Here is a 15,841-nt window from a genome sequence, read left to right as displayed (position 1 = left end):
AGACTTTATTTTTCTGGGCTCCAAAATCACTGCAGATGGTGACTGCAGCCATGAAATTAAAAGACGCTTACTCCTTGGAAGGAAAGTTATGACCAACCTAGATAGCATATTCAAAAGCAGAGACATTACTTTGCCAACAAAGATTCGTCTAGTCAAGGCTATGATTTTTCCTGTGGTCATGTATGGATGTGAGAGTTGGACTGTGAAGAAGGCTGAGCACCGAAGAATTGATGCTTTTAAACTGTGGTGTTGGAGAAGACTCTTGAGAGTCCCTTGGACTGCAAGGAGATCCAACCAAGTCCATTCTGAAGGAGATCAGCCCTGGGATTTCTTTGGAAGGAATGATGCTAAAGCTGAAACTCCAGTACTTTGGCCACCTCATGCAAAGAGTTGACTCATTGGAAAAGACTCTGATGCTGGGAGGGACTGGGGGCAAGAGGAGAAGGGGACGACAGAGGATGAGATGGCTGGATGGCATCACTGACTCGATGGACGTGAGTCTGAGTGAACTCCGGGAGTTGGTGATGGACAGGGAGGCCTGGCGTGCTGTAATTCATGGGGTCGAAAAGAGTTGGACACAACTGAGCGACTGATCTGATCTGATCTGATATGTGTATCAGGAAGGCTTACAGCTGTAAGTAACTGGAAACCTGATTGATAGTGACCTAAGAAAATTGAGATTCGTTCTTTTCATCTTAAAAGAAGTCTGGAGTTAGGTTGTCCAGACAAGGAGAAGCTCAATAATGCCATTAAGAACTTCACTTAGCTCTCCACTCTGCCTTCTTTAGTGTTGGCTTTTATCATTAAAGTTGCAAAATGGATGCCACACTTCCATCACTGCATCTTCATTCTGGGCAGACTTGTGGCTCTTTGTTTGGAAAGGGTCACCCTCCCTATCAAACTTGTGTTTACATCTCATTGATCAGAACTGTGCCACTTACCTGTCCTTAGACCAATTACTGGCCAAGGGGAATGAAACTACTATTACTAGTTTAGACCACTCAGAATTTCTCTCCTGGGTTCTGCAGTGGAAACCTACTCTTCCTGATGTCAAAGAATCTCCACCCACTAGTTGAACAAATTGAGGTTCTGTTTTCAGGAAGAGGGAGGTAACAGGTGCTGGGTAGATGGCTGAGAATGTCTGCCACAGACATAAATGTCATCTCTGCATTTTAAAACTCCAATTTACACTCAATTTTCCTGCTCTTTAATGATAAGATATTGTGTATGGGACTGCTCTGGTGGTCCAGTGGCTCAGACTCAGCGCTTGCAATGCAGGGGGCCCAAGTTCGATCCCTGGTCAGGATACTAGATCCCACATGCCTCAGCGAAGTTTGAAGATCCTGTGTGCTATGACCTGGCTCAGCCAAACAAACAAACAAATAAATAAGTTTTAAAGAAAGAGGAAACAAAGGCCAAGCTGATAAAAGCTGACTTGAACCTTAAAAAAGAAAAGATATTATGTATCTGTTCCCTAGAATATGGTTTGCTGTTAGATCTAATCCTACCACTAGTGAGCCACTTTGGTGAGGCTTCATTTTATCTGCAGAATGGGAATAAACAATTATCTCCCTTATCATTATGTGCAGAGATTAAATGGGATGCAAGCACTTAGAACAGTTAGCACAGGGGCTCGTACACAGGAAAATCTCAAAATAAATCTTAGCAAGATTATGACTATTGCTTTTCATTATTGTAAGAGACATTGTGTTAGGATACAAATTTGTCTGCTGTATAAAGATCCAAAACAACAATAGCTTAAGCAATACAGAAATTGATGTCTCTTTCACACGACAATGTGCTGCTGCTGCTGCTAAGTCACTTCAGTTGTGTCCGACTCTGTGCAACCCCGTAGATGGCAGCCCACCAGGCTCCCCAGTCCCCCGGATTCTCCAGGCAAGAACACTGGAGTGGGTTGCCATTTCCTTCTCCAATGCAGGAAAGTGAAAAGTGAAAGTGAAGTCGCTCAGTCGTGTCCGACCCTCAGCGACCCCATGGACTGCAGCCTTCCAGGCTCCTCCATCCATGGGATTTTCCAAGCAAGAGTATTGGAGTGGGGTGCCATTGCCTTCTCCGACGACAATGTGAACTTAAGCTAATCTGAAAGATTGTCCTTTCTACTGTCTTACTTCCATCCCTGGGGTGATGTCCTGTCTGCTGGTCTAAGATGACTTGTCACAGCATCTGCTTTCCAGTTAGTAAGAAGTGGAGAAAGAGTAAAGAGAAGACAGTCTCCTTCCTTTTCAGGGGTATAGTCTGGTGCAATCCACTCTGTCTAGCATGGTAGCCAAGAGCCACATGTGGCTATTTCCAGTTTAATTAAAAGGAACTAAAATGAAATGGGGCTTCCCAGGTGGCCCAGTGGTAAAGGATCTGCCTGCCAATGCAGGAGACACAGGAGATGTGGGTTAGATTGCTGGGTCATGAAGAATCTTTGGAGAAAGAAATGGCAACCCACTACAGTATTCTTGACTGGGAAATCCCATAGACAGAAGAGTCTGGCGGGCTACAGTCTGTGGGGTAGCAAAGAATCGGACATGACTGAGCACACACACCTAAAATGAAATGCAATTTTAAATTCTGTTTCTCATATACACTAGCCAGATTTCAAGTGCCACATTGCTTCAAAGCTCTTGAATCTCTCTCTTTATCCTGTTTGTCTGGCAAACTCATATTCATCCAGGATTTATTTTTTCCTCTCTCTCAAGTTTTTCTGACTTCATTAAGCTGGGTTAGATGGTTTCTCTTCTGTACTCCTGTACCATACATTTATTACAACAAATCATACTTTTAAAAAATTTACATTAACTGTCTTCTCAGAAGTTTAAAAGCCTATTGAAAGCCTGGGACTTTTTTTTCCCCATCTCTACCACATCTAACTCAGAGCCTGGGTACACAAATATTTGTTGAGTAAATGAAAAAGCTATGTCTTATTCATCTTGCATTTCCAAGACGTGCCTGGCACAGAGTAGGTATTTGATAACTTCTACTGAATGACTAATCAAAGACAATACAGAGCAGGGAGCAGTGTGGGCAGGGAGGCAGAGTCCCATGAGGTGAGGATACTGGGCAGATCTCTGCAGATGGAATGTGTGTCAGTTTCCCATCGTTGTTCTGTTGCTTAGTCGTGTCTGATTCTTGGTGACCCTGCGCACTGTAGCTGGCCAGGCTCCTCTGTCCTTGGGATTCTCCAGGCAAGAATACTGGAGTGGGTTGCCATGCCCTCCTCCAGGGGATCTTCCCAACATAGGGATCGAACTTGAGTCTCCTGCATTGATATGCGGATTCTTTACCACTGCACCACCAAGGAAATCAAGGGAAGGCATAGTACACATTAAATCTTCGATATGAAAGACACGTACACTTATATAATTATAAGCTGCACAGTATGACAATATAATGAATGAAGTATCATTTTTCTTTAGGTACAAATGAGATGGAAGGATGACTGGGGGAAGAGGAGCTACAAAAGGGTGGCAATAAAAGAAATCATTTCCAAATTGCTTTCTTTGGGATTTAATGTCCTTGAAAAGGAAAGGTGGAGTTGAGGAAAGAGCCTCTGTAATCTGTGAACTTCAAAAAGAAAGGGTAGCTTTAAAGCAAAAAAAAAAAAAAAAAAGAATTGTATGTAGACGCTCAAGTAATTCAATAGTTCAGGAAGTTGGCAGCATGATTTTATTATGACTCACGCAGTATTGTGGCTGAGAACGGTTCCACCTGCTGTGGGGAAACACCTGCCCCTAGGATTCATCATGTCAAGTAACAACTAGACAACAACCAACAACAACAACCAGTAACAACCACCAGTAAATGCTTGCACGTACTGAGTGCCCACTAGGTGCCAAGGTCTATTCCAAGAGATCCACATGTGTTAACTCATTTAATTTTCACAACTCCATGAGGAAGGTGATATTATGAAGCTAGTTTTATACATGAGGACTGAGACACAGAATTTGAGCAGCTTTCTGAAGCTCTCATGACTGGTAGAAAGTGCTAGAGTTGGAATTTGAATCCAGACATCCTGATTCTCCAGGGTCCTCTGCTATTCAGTCACCATGGATACCAAATATTAATATTTGGCTCTGTCTAGATTCTAGAGCTATGATCTGGGTAAAATATGGGATTAATCTCTTTATTGTATATGTTTTTAAATTTATTAGAGGAAAACAAACTTAAAAAAATCTTAGTCCTGGAGATTCCCTGGTGACTTAGTGTTAAAGAATCCACTTGTCATTGCAGGAGACACGGGTTCCATCCCTGAGCCAGGAAGGTCCCACATGCCATGGATCTACTAAGCCCATGTGCCACACTATTGAGCCTGTGCTCTAGAGCCGATATGTCACAACTACTAAAGCACATGTGCTTCACAACGAAAGAAGCCAGTGCAATGAGTAGCCTCCACTCACAACTAGAGAAAAGCCCACATAGCAATGAAGACCCAGTATAGCCAAAAATAAATAAAATTTTATATGTAATGTTAGTCATATAAAAGTCCCCTAAAAATAGGTATGGGCTTCCCTAGTAGCTCAGCTGGTAAAGAATCTGCCTGATTCGATTCCTGGATCAGCAAGCTCCCTTGGAGGAGGGATAGGCTACTCACTCCAAATTTCTTGGGCTTCCCTGGTGGCTCAAATGGTAAAGAATTCTCCCGCAACGCAGGAGACCTGGGTTCAATCCCTGGGTTGGGAAGATCCCCTGAAGGCGGGCATGGCAACCCACTCCAGTGTTCTTACTTGGGGAATCCCCATGGACAGAGGAGCCTGGCGGGCTGCAGTCCATGGGATCACAAAGAGTCAGTCATGACTGAACAACTAAGCACAAAATAGGTGTCGGAACTCCTGTAAGCAGTTTCAGAACCCTAAAAGGAAGGGTCACTTGACATTTCTTAGAAAGTGTTGTTGGGTGTCTTCACCTAGAGAGAGATATTTTTTTGTGTGCACTGGTCCTGCTGCTGACAAGTGTTCAGTGGTTTCTGACTCTTTGCAACCCCGTGGACTGTACTACAAAGGATTAAAACCTCCACATTGCTTCATGTGCTTACATGGCCTAAGATTGTCTAAGAAGATGAAAACATATATCCCAACCAAAAGGGAGTATGAGCAGGCCAGTTCAGCCTTAGGGAAGAAAAGGAGGGGAAAGGAAGCTTATTTTAGTTATATGGGGAAATCCTAAAGGAAACACCCACTGACTTCAATGGATCCTTGGGTCCTCTGAAGGATTGGTGACTGAAACTGATTGTGTGTGTGCCAAGTCACTTCAGTCATGTCTGACTCTGTGTGACCCTATAGACTGTAGTCCGCCAGGCTCCTCTGTCCACTGGATTCTCTAGGCAAGAATACTGGAGTGGGTTGCCATGCCCTGCTTCACGGGTTCTTCCCAACCCAGCGACTGAAACTGCTCTCTCACATCTCCTGCATTGGCAGGCAGGTTCTTTACCACTAGCACCACCTGGGGAGCCCCTGAAACAGATTAACCTGAAGGCAACTAGACTATCCTTCAACAAACACAGAAAAGCTGTCACCAGCAGAGAGCTCCTTGAAGCAGTAAAGCAGAGATCCTCTCAGAAGAGCTTGTGGATTAATGAAGTGTTTCTGAATGGCCCTGTTGTTGGAAATGATTGTACTTGTTCAAAAAAATTGGATACCTCAAAGGGCTGGGCTGGAGGACAGAGTGTCTAAGAAGCTACCACAGGCAGGAGTCTTGGTGCTAACACCTGTTAACCGGATCCTTTGTTTTTAGCCTCTGATGTCACTTGTAGAAAACAAATAAAGGAAAGGCATTTTTTTTTTCATGTGTGTTAAAAAAATCCTGGGCCTCAGGATTGAAGGTCAGCCATTGACTCTTATGTCACTGATATGAGGAGCACACGTTCCTGATTCCTACCCCTGAGAGGTATCTTTGCTCTGACTGGACTCTCTTATATGCCAGCCACAGCTAGACCTTCAAAAAACGGCCCTGTTGCTCTACCAGGCCAGCAGCTCTCATGAGTGACAGAACTTGTGGATCCCATCAACATATGCCCATTGCCAACCCCCTTTACTATAAGTGTATCTCTTGATCAGAGGGGATGTTATGTAGGATCCTACTGAGGGGATCAAACACTTGTAAGCCCCACCCAAGTATCAGTGCTAACTGAAGGCTTATGGTTAGGAATATGTGTCAGTTCCAGTCCAGAGGAACAGCTGCCCCTTCCAGAGTAGAAAAGGTCCAATGTCATCAACTTGCCACCAAGTAGGTAATTGGTTTCTATGAGGGATGTTGAAACAGGTAAGTTCAGCATTTGTCTCTGTTTGCTGGCCAGTTGAACCTTTGGCAGCATTGATAGCTAAATCAGCCTTGGTGAGGATGGAGCCCATGCTACTGCGTCCATACACAACCTCCATACCTGCCACCTGCCTCCTGTGTTCGCGAGCTCACTGTGCCAATGCCAGGGTGGACTATGACAGACTTCCTGATATCAGCTGGCTGTTGGTTCCATCTTCCACATCATTACCCCTCCCTCTTTGAAACTGCTTCTACCACCTATACCACCATCATTCTCTTCCTCTCAAAGTCACAGCCTTCCCCTACCAAGGCTTAGCTCACTATTCCAGCTCAGCCCCATCTTTCCCTTCTTGATATATAAGGGAGTGTGTTTGCTAGGTGACATCAGAGGTTAACCTCAAACACATGCCCCCTGGCTTCCTGGTGTCTGACACTACTCAGATATTAAATGGATTCTTTCACTGGATTTTTCTAGCCTCAATGATATGAGCTCATCCCTGAATCCTCTTCATAATTCTTCCTCTGAAGACAATCATCTGAAACACCCTAATCAACCTGCCATTTTAAGATAAAATGTACTGCTTCACTGCATTGTGAGAAGTAGAAATAGAAACAGTCCATAGGCTGGGAAATGATTCATTGGGAACATACTTAAATTGTCTGGATGAACATGTTGAGATTTCCTCATTGCTGGTTTTTCTATATCCATCTGTCCACGCTGAGCACTCTACCACCTCCTAGCTTCCTTAGTGATCCTCAGTTTCAACACACCAACATCAGCCAGACAATCTCTCTAGGTCCATTTCTTCTGCATAAAATAAGAATTATGAGTTTATGAGCCCTGGTTTCTGAATTCAATGTGAAATTGGCTTCTAGGCAGTTCCCCCAGGACCTTGGGCTGGTTGATTTAGTTCATCCCAAAGTCACCTTTTCCATCTTTTTCCAAGAACCGAGCTTGATTAGCTTGTTACTGACCTTTTAAAATAGCCAGTATTTTCTGAGTTTCCTTCCCTACTGTTCTTGCTGTTTCCTTTAACACACTTTACCCTTCATACTAGGGTAGCCTCATCTCTGCTGTCCATAAAGCAGCTGTCTGGTCTCTCATTGTTCCATCCCCTTCTGTCCCGAATTTGTATCAAGTCTTCCTCTTGTGTCCCCAGCACCTCTATTCATGCCATCTTCTAGCACAGTTAGTTGTTTGCACTTGGCCAGTAAATTATAATCCCTTTAAAGCCCAAAGAGTTTTACTCAGGCTGTACATATTGTTTCTTCTAGAAAAATACTTTCCATATCACATGCAACAATTGCTCAGTAAATGTTGAATGGCCTGTAGGATGTTAGAGCGGTAAAGAATCTCAGCAATCATCGTATTCAACTTCCTCATTACACAGAGAGAAAATTGAGACACAATAAAGTTAATTTATTTGCCAAGATGGTTTCTGCCATAGCAAATAAACTGTGTGTGTGTTTCTGGTTAGGCTGCTAACTTTTGGAAGCTAAGGACATTTCTTTCCTTTTCTTTCCTCCCTCCTTTTCTCCCTTCTTTTTTTTCTCTTATCCACAGTGTTTAAACTATGCATCAGTTCAGTTCAGTCGCTCAGTCGTGTCCGACTCTTTGCAACCCCATGAATCGCAGCACGCCAGGCCTCCCTGTCCATTACCAACTCCCGGAATTCACTCAGACTCATGTCCATTGAGTCAGTGATGCCATCCAGCCATCTCATCCTCTGTCATCCCCTTCTCCTCCTGCCCCCAATCCCTCCCAGCATTAGTGTCTTTTCCAATGAGTCAACTCTTCGCATGAGGTGGCCAAAGTACTGGAGTTTCAGCTTCAGCATCATTCCTTCCAAAGAAATCCCAGGGCTGATCTCCTTCAGAAAGGACTGGTTGGATCTCCTTGCAGTCCAAGGGACTCTCAAGAGTCTTCTCCAACACCACAGTTCAGAAGCATCAATTCTTCAGTGCTCAGCTTTCTTCACAGTCCAACTCTCACATCCATACATGACCACAGGAAAAACCATAGCCTTGACTAGACAGACCTATGTTGGCAAAGTAATGTCTCTGCTTTTCAATATGCTATCTAAGTTGGTCATAACTTTCCTTCCAAGGAGTAAGCTTAGAAATGATGAAAATGAAAATGTATTAATGAAGAAGACAAATGAATATTAAAAAGGATCTTCTTTAAAGTCTTTGTTAGAAAGATGTCCAAGGGCAATGTGCAAACATGTTACTAGAAAATGCTGCTTTAGAGTATAAGATAAATTGGTTGAGTTTGACTTTCAATTTAATGATGTCTTGCACATATGTAATGTTTGGTTCAATGTCTGTTGAATTGAATTGACTGGGAGAAAAAGGGAAAAATTGTATTTTTGATGTAACCACTTATAAACTATCTAAACTGCTTAAAGTGTTATGTGTTGTTAGACAAAGACCAAATCTGTGATCCTGTCAATGTTGTTGGAAATACCTTCTCTTCAAGTAGTATGCTGAGGTGGGGTGCCAGATGGCTCTTTGCATCTGTGAGAACTCTGCTTTCCTTTAAAACTATAGCTTCCCAAGGCACTGCCTCCTATGCCAAGAACACAATTTAAGACATACTTGTCGGTTTCATCTTAGTGAATCCACAATGTGATTGGAAACACATAACGAGAGACTTTCTATCAATCTTTGAAAAAGCAAAACCCCAAAGGACATTCTGGATCTTAACTAACCCACAGACAGATTTTTCCACTTCTCTTCTTTTGAGGTACTTCAAACATCAAACATCTTGATCTAAAGAGCTGCAGAGTCACTGTTCTCCCACTCCGTTCGTCCCACCCATCTCTCGTGCTCTGACATCCTCGGCCCTTATCAACAAAATGAAGTGAGGCAAAGACTCTCTGGTAAATCTGAGCACTGTTTCTCCCCCGTTCTAATGACTATCTCTGCAAAAGAGAACTTGCGTATCTCCATCTATATAATGGAAGTGACAGTTCCTTCCTGACTTCAGAGGAGGCTTTTCTAACTTCACAGACTAATGTGAAGAACTCTGTGTCCTGGGCATCTGAGCCTGAATTTCCTCTTAGGTCATGTACTTTTTTTTTCATTCCTCAGCCATTCATACATCTATTCATTATATCCTTCTCGAACTTGAACTGCATTTTACCTTAGAGATTTATGAGATCTAACTAAAGTCTTTATTTTTAAATGCCCTTTGATATATCTGTATTGCTTTAGGGTTATAACTTCTATGTTATCTTTTTTCTTTTCATTTTAATCAAGGCTGTCCAGGATAGCAAAATACACATCCCAGACACTGTAGGGCTTGGAGTGAAAATAAACAAATTTCATTCCTACCATAGTCTTAACTGGCTGTGTCACTGTGGCAAGTAACATAGCTTTCCTAAACCTGTGTCCTCATCTTTAAAAATGGAAATTCTCACCTAATGGAATTGTTATAACTATTCAAAGGATTAAACTATACAATGGTGCTTAGAAATGACAAAACACATCCAAAGTTTAGTTATGGTGTGATATTATGACTGATGGGAGAGTAGTAGATACCAAAGTTAGCAACTCACGTAACAAAGATGACACTTGACTGACTTTCTGTATCATGGCCTAAATGGATAATTGTTGATAGTTTCTACCTGAACAGATAATTCCCTGCTCCTGTGGAGCTTATAGTGTAGTAGAAATAGACTAGTGGAAAGCATGTTCAAATATGATAATTTCAGAATTGGTCAGTGTTATTACAATCTTCCCTGGTGGCTCAGAGGTTAAAGCGTCTGCCTCCAATGCGGGAGACCCAGGTTCGATCCCTGGGTTGGGAAGATCCCCTGGAGAAGGAAATGGTAACCCACTCCAGTATTCTTGCCTGGAGAATCCCATGGACGGAGAAGCCTCGTAGGCTACAGTCCACAAGGTTGCAAAGAGTTGGACACGACTGAATGACTTCACTTACTTACTTATTACAAAAAAAGAAAGATGGATTCCAGAATGGTAGTATCTGTTGGGTAGAAGGTATGGGGAACAGGGTTTACTTTAAATAGGGTAATTAGAGAAGAGTTTTCTGATAAGATGACTTCTGAGTTAAAACCTGGTGGATACGATATAAGAAATCAGATGTAAAAGAGGTTTATAAGTTAGGCTGAAGAAGGAAAGTCTTGGAATGTTTTAGAAACATGAAGAAAGGCATTGGGGAGCAGAGTAGGTGTCTTATACTGTTTGGACTGTTGTAACAGAATGTCATAGACTGGGTGACTTACAAACAGAAATTTATTTCTCACAGTTCTGGAGGCTGGGAAGTCCAAGATCAAGGCACTGGCAGACTCAGTATCTGGGGAGGGCCCACTACCCGGTCCATAGATGGCATCTGCCCACTGTGTCCTCATATGGTAGAAAGAGCAAGGGAACTCTCTGAGGTTTCCTTTATAATGGCACAAATTCCATTTATGAGGGCTCTATCCTCATGACCTAATCACCACCCAAAGGACCCACCTCTAAATACCGTCACATTGGGGGAGTAGGTTTCAACATATGAATTTTGGAAGGGACATAGTTTTAGTATATAGTAGTATGCAAGAGAAAATCGCATGGACGGAGGAGCCTGGTAGGCTGCAGTCCATGGGGTTGTGAAGAGTCGGACACGACTGAGAGACTTCACTTTCACTTTTCACTTTCATGCATTGGAGAAGGAAATGGCAACCCACTCCAGTTTTCTTGCGTGGAGAATCCCAGGGATGGGGGAGCCTGGTGGGCTGCCATCTATGGAGTTGCAGAGTCAGACACGACTGAAGCAAATTAGCAGCAGCAGCAGCAGTAGTGTGACATCAAAATGCAAAGAAGTCAGGGGTCAGATCAAAGAGGACCTTGTAAGTTACAGAAAGGACCTTGGATGGAATTTAAATGCAGGGCATGAAGAGACAGTATATCACACCATGATTCTGTTTCTACTTATGGTGGGATGGGCCAATTGCATTTAATTAAACTCCAGGTGATTTTTTGTGCCAACTCCTTTTTCCCCTTCCATTTATTTATTTTTGGCTGCACTGGGTCTTGGTTGCTTTGCACAGGCTTTCTCTAGTTGTGGCAAGCAGGGGCTACTCTTTGTTGTGTTGCTGCAGTTTCTCATTGTGGTAGCTTCTCCTGTCATGGAGCACAGGCTGTAGGTGAGAGGAGAGAGATGCAAGCAGAGGTCAGACTGATGGAGGGCACAAGCCAAGGAATGCAAGTGACCTTGAGAAGTTGGAAAAGAGCAAGGAAGCAACTCTCCTCTGGAGCTTCTAAAAAGAACATGACACTGCTGAAATCTTATTTTAGTCCAGTAAAACCCATTTGAGCTAGGATCTCCTGTACTGTTAGATGATACATTTCTGTTGTTTGAAGCCACCCAATTCCAGGGTACTTTGTTACAAGCAGCAATAAGAAACTAATACAATATGTCATCTAGCCCACTGTTCTTTTCAGAAACATAGAGGATAAAAACAACACTGAAAGGAAGAGTGAGGGAAAAGAGGCTGCAAAGGGTGAAAACTGGTGGAGGAAAGATAATGGTTTGACCCCAGGCGGGTTGATGAAAACACCTACATTTGAATCACGATCAGTTTTGAGTTTCAAACTGGTAGAGTGCTGATTTTCTGGGAGGTTTTAAGTTCATGCCACTGAAACTTGGTAAAGAGACCTGGTTATAAGCTCAGCAGCACAACAGATGGTCTTTCATGGAGGAGTGTCCACCAAGTGGCCTTAACCCTCACCTGTTCTTGGCTCCTGGAAACCTGGTTGAGACAGATACTAAACTCTAAAGATCTCAACATTTTAAGAAGATCTCAAAACACAAGCTACAAAGGCTGGACTTTCCCTGGAGAAGGGAATGGCTGCCACTCCAGTATTCTTGCCTGGAGAATTCCATGGACAGAGGAGCCTGGAAGGCTACAGTCCATGGGGTTGCGATGAGTTGGACACGACCGAGCGACCAACACTTTGCTACTGTCAGCATCTTGATTTCTTTGCCTGTGGACTTTCTTTTGCCTCCTCCTTTGGTTAATGACTCTAAGAGCAACTCTCAACCCATGACTGAGTGAAGATCTCAGCTTTTTCATCCCTTGAATGAGGTTAGAGGGAGGTGATGTTTTTCCCTGGGGTTGCCCATGGTGATGGCTGGCTTGAAAATGGGACTGCCTTCCTTCTCTTATCTCTTTTGCCCACTTTCTCTCTGAGCTTTCTTTACTTCCCAGAGAAAGTCTTTGCTTTTGAATTCTTTTGTTTTTAATTTTATTTTTTATTTATTTTTGTTTCTTGGCCATGCCGCATGGCATGTGGGATCTTAGTTCCCTTACCAGGGATCGAACCTGTGCCCCCTGCATTGGAAGAGTCTTAACCACTGGACCACCAGGGAAGCCCCTCATTTGAATTCTTGTCTCAGAGTCTGCTACTGGGGAAACCTAAACTAAAATAACCACTGTTTAGGGAATGCTTACTAATGTGAAAGCCAGAACTTAAAATCTAATGTAAATCTCTTTCCACTCTGCTCTGGAATTCAAGCAGGAGGAACCTCATACTTCCTTAGACCTAATATTTTCTTGGGTGCTAAGGAAAGGAGAAATTCATTCCTAGATGTGATGTTTTGCAAGTCTCCCTTTCATTTTCTGCCCGCTCCCCATGGGCCTGCCTTTCTCATTTTTCTCCTTTGAATGGGTTGGTGAGCCTCACTGTTTTCATCCTGGCTTCTATTTTCTGTATCAATCAAGCCGCAAGAGACTTTCCCCTCCCCTCTGAGAGGAAGATCCAGTCCGTCTTTTGTTCCATAGGTCCTTTTATTCTTCAGGTTCTATAGGTGAGTGGTTAGAGAAAATGTGGTTCTGGAGCAGAACAGAGAAAATTAGATCTGATTTTTGTCTCTGAGCATAGTTTCTTTTCTAGAATGTTAGTTATGTTGCTTCTTTTCTTTCTCAATTCATTCTATACACACAGCACAAGAAGCAAGGTGGACAACATACTATTTTTCAGTCCAGAATATTTGACAGTATAATCTGTCAGTGGTATGAAGTTTGGCACCTAAGCAAGCAATAAAATATAATTTCCAACCCACCCCAACCCCAAAATAACAGAATAACTTTTCAACACTGAAATGTAGTTTCCTGGTGTAACTTGTACCACCGCCAAATTCAGTACCAGAAGCTGCTTTTCTTTTGGACCTGTTTCTCCACCATATGAATATTGTTTGGCTCCCTAGGTTGTCCATTCCCAATTTCCTCGTTTTTTGCTTGAGTTCACTGAAGACTGACAAACAGTAGCTCCATGTGACAGCCATTAATCTGCCTTAAACCTCAACTTACTCTTGAATGGATAGAATAATGAATGCATTTTATGTCATATAATTCAGGTTGTCAGCTATATGAAATTAGCAGCTCAAGATCAACTAAATATGCTTCCAGTCTTCTCTCCTCTGTGTTCCTATTTGAATATAACAATGCAAAAGGCGTTGTTACTTCCTTCAGCTAAAGTACGTTTATAGTAGTCTGAACTCTGAGTAAGAGAGCAATAAATACATCGTCTATCAAAAAAAAGAGAGAGAAGATAAGGAAGATAAGTATTTTTGTCTTTGTAGTAGTGGAAATTAACAAGCATTTTAAAAAGTTGTGTTTGTGTGTGTGTGCGTGTGCATGTGTGCACACAGGGAGGGGCTTTTCATCATAATGAAGGAGGTCTTGGCAAGTCAGTGTTCATTCTAACCCCATGGCATTGATTGCTGAGCACATGCATGCCCACTCTAGCTCCAGGGAGCCTGTGGAATAGAAAATAGATTCAGAAAGTAGTACAGAAGAAAATCAACTGGCAACCTTCCATCTCTCATGCAGGGGAAAAGATGCATTCTTCTTAGAATTCCTTGGTTTGTCCCATTTATGCTGTCATTTCATAAAGGTTAAAAACATACCTTTTCATTTATTGCTGGTAGAAATGTAAAATGGTTCCGTCACTGGAAAAACAGATGGCAGGTTCTTAAAATGTTAAACATGGAGTTACTGTATCACCCAACAATTAGACGGCTAAGTATCGGGTTGGCCAAAAAGTTCGTTCGAGTTTTCCCGTAAGCTGTTATGGAAAAACCCAAACTTCTTGGCCAACCCAGTATATACCCAGGAGAAATGAAAACATATGTCAATACAAAGACATACTCAGGGACTTCCCATTCTGCAACTGAAAAGATTCCACATGTTGCAACTAAGACCTGGCACACAAATAATTAAAAATAAAATACATTTTTGAAAAAAGACATACTCCAGATGTTCATAGCTGCATTGTTTGCAATAGCTGTTAAGTGGGAAAAATCCAAATGCCCATGAACTGGATAAACAAAATGTGGTATAGCTATATGATAAAATACTGTTTAGCAATAAAAAAAGAACTGAATATTGATACATGTTACAACTGGATTAACCTCAAAAATATTAGGCTCAGTTAAAGAAGCCAGGCACAATAAAGCACATATTATATAATTCCATTTATGTGAGATGTCCAGAAGAGATCTGTAGAGACAGAAAGGAGATTAATGATTGCCTAAGAGAATCCTCAAACTACTGCACAATTGCACTCATCTCACATGCTAGTAAAGTAATGCTCAAAATTCTCCAAGCCAGGCTTCAGCAATATGTGAACCATGAACTTCCTGATGTTCAAGCTGGTTTTAGAAAAGGCAGAGGAACCAGAGATCAAATTGCCAACATCTGCTGGATCATGGAAAAAGCAAGAGAGTTCCAGAAAAACATCTATTTCCGCTTTATTGACTATGCCAAAGCCTTTGACTGTGTGGATCACAATAAACTGTGGACAATTCTGAAAGAGATGGGAATACCAGACCACCTGACCTGCCTCTTGAGAAATCTGTATGCAGGTCAGGAAGCAACAGTTAGAACTGGACATGGAACAACAGACTGGTTCCAAATAGGAAAAGGAGTACGTCAAGGCTGCATATTGTCACCCTGCTTATTTAACTTCTATGCAGAGTACATCATGAGAAACGCTGCGTTGGATGAAGCACAAGCTGGAATCAAGATTGCTGGGAGAAATGTCAATAACCTCAGATATGCAGATGACACCACCCTTATGGCAGAAAGTGAAGAGAAACTGAAAAGCCTGTTGATGAAAGTGAAAGTGGAGAGTGAAAAAGTTGGCTTAAAGCTCAACATTCAGAAAACGAAGATCATGACATCTGGTCCCGTCACTTCATGGGAAATAGATGGGGAAACAGTGGAAATAGTGTCAGACTTTATTTTTTGGGGGCTCCAAAATCACTGCAGATGGTGATTGCAGCCATGAAATTAAAAGACGCTTCCTCCTTGGAAGGAAAGTTATGACCAACCTTGATAGCATATTCAAAAGCAGAGACATTACTTTGCCAACAAAGGTTCGTCTAGTCAAGGCTATGGTTTTTCCTGTGGTCGTGTATGGATGTGAGAGTTGGACTGTGAAGAAGGCTGAGCGCTGAAGAATTGATGCTTTTGAACTATGGTGTTGGAGAAGACTCTTGAGAGTCCCTTGGACTGCAAGGAGATCCAACCAGTCCATTCTGAAGGGATCAGCCCTGGGATTTCTTTGG

At 42.4% G+C, this 15,841-nt stretch overlaps 1 protein-coding gene and 1 non-coding gene across 2 annotated transcripts in view; both read left to right on the top strand.

Moving 5' to 3' along the window:
• SHROOM3 (shroom family member 3) overlaps positions 1–15,841 on the top strand; it is a 331,740-nt gene that overhangs the window by 2,429 nt on the left and 313,470 nt on the right. The window lies entirely within an intron of this gene.
• Positions 10,005–10,076, top strand: TRNAW-CCA. Its single transcript has one exon. It is a non-coding gene; the product is annotated as a tRNA-Trp (tRNA).

Source organism: Bison bison, unplaced genomic scaffold, assembly GCF_000754665.1.
Source record: "Bison bison bison isolate TAMUID 2011002044 unplaced genomic scaffold, Bison_UMD1.0 scf7180017864092, whole genome shotgun sequence".
Taxonomy (NCBI): Eukaryota; Metazoa; Chordata; class Mammalia; order Artiodactyla; family Bovidae; genus Bison; species Bison bison.
Note: the sequence above shows the minus strand (reverse complement) of the source record. Positions and strands in the feature narration are given on the sequence as shown.